This window comes from Austrofundulus limnaeus, unplaced genomic scaffold (assembly GCF_001266775.1).
Source record: "Austrofundulus limnaeus strain Quisiro unplaced genomic scaffold, Austrofundulus_limnaeus-1.0 Scaffold10, whole genome shotgun sequence".
NCBI lineage: Eukaryota > Metazoa > Chordata > Actinopteri > Cyprinodontiformes > Rivulidae > Austrofundulus > Austrofundulus limnaeus.
The window spans coordinates 3,485,802-3,487,366 of record NW_013952412.1 but is presented as its reverse complement, the minus strand read 5'-3'; the positions used below and the strand labels follow the sequence as shown (position 1 = coordinate 3,487,366).

The 1,565-nt window shown below is 31.2% G+C and overlaps 1 protein-coding gene across 1 annotated transcript in view; it reads right to left on the bottom strand.

Moving 5' to 3' along the window:
* Positions 1-1,565, bottom strand: part of LOC106513169 (CUB and sushi domain-containing protein 1) — a gene marked incomplete in the record, with an annotated part of 415,244 nt that overhangs the window by 81,171 nt on the left and 332,508 nt on the right.

Sequence of the window (1,565 nt, the reverse complement as noted above, 5' to 3'; positions counted from 1 at the left end):
ACACACACACACACACACACACACACACACACACACACACACACACACACACACACACTAATAGGAGTCTTAACATGTGTTGTCATTATTAAAGTTAAAATAAGAACAAAGAATGTTCAAGTTTAAAACCTGTCTTTAGACATGGTGCTAAATGGGCTTAACTGCACCTAAGCCCCCTCTGTACAGAAACAGCAGTGAATGATCCATGTTRATACCTTGTGCATTAGTGATACATTTTGGGTTTGAGAACTAAAGCTGCTAAATGTCATAAAAGGAGCAGAGAGATCTTCAAATGAAGAAGAAACAGGACAGCATTGCAGTCTCCTCTGCTAAAAGATTAAAACAACGGCATACTGAAAATTGAGTGTCAAATGCAAATTCAGAGCTGTTAGACAAACTTGGGAAAGTCTAACTTGTGTATTTCTAAGCAAACACAAACAGAAAACTCTTTTTAAGCACTATAATGTAATCCAACAGAACTACAATTAAAAGCATGCATTTATAAAACATAGTGCAAACTGTAGACATTTGTCTTAGTGTTTTTTTTTGTTACATTTAAAGATCTGATTTTGACTTTAGCAAAGTAACAATATCCCACAGATGTTTAAATGTCACACACTAAAAAAACACACCATAAAAAATGTCTTTTTCATTCAAAATACAGTAAAATTGTACTTTTCAAAGACAAGCTACCAACAAGCTGCACAATGTTGCGTATTGTGAAATTTAGGCCACTGACTAATTTGAAAGGTGTGATGGTTCGCTGAGTACATTTACATTATTTTAACATTTTTTTATTGGCTCTTTCAGTCATCTAATTGTCATTTTATTGTTCGACATACAAGCATTTCAGAACTTGCCTCATATTACTTCACAGAAACATAAACCRACATCAACTTTTCACCAAAGGCATAATTTGTTCAAACATTTCTTTTTGCATAGGAAATAATATTGGGATGATTTGTCTCAATTATTTTATTCTTAATCTCTTTTATGATGTGCTTACCTTTGTCAACTGCTTTTATGCTTCTTCATATTTTTGTGTTGATTGCAGTTCCTTATTTTTTCTACGTCCTGTTTTTTATTTTTTTATTTATTTTTTTGTGTGTGTGTGTAGGCCTAAAACTTATTTATTGTTCTTCTCATACCTGTTTAGTTGCAGAAATATAAAGACTAGAAATGCTTTTACAATCAACACATGCCCAGCATCAGCTGCAATGTTTGGCATGTTGGACATAATTRATATTTCAATATCATTTTGTACTAYGTCAATAAGAGAATTGGTTATTTTGCCAGAATAGGTTAGGGATCTAAACTAAAATTTTCTACATCCTACATTGTTTTAAGCGATTTATTGATTTGTTTATTTATTTTTGTCATAATCCACCAAACCAAAAAAGAACACAAAGTGTACCAGTATAAATAATAAAATAAATAAACAAATCAATAAATCGCTTAAAACAATGTAGGATGTAGAAAATTTTAGTTTAGATCCCTAACCTATTCTGGCAAAATAACCAATTCTCTTATTGACATAGTACAAAATGATATTGAAATATTAATTA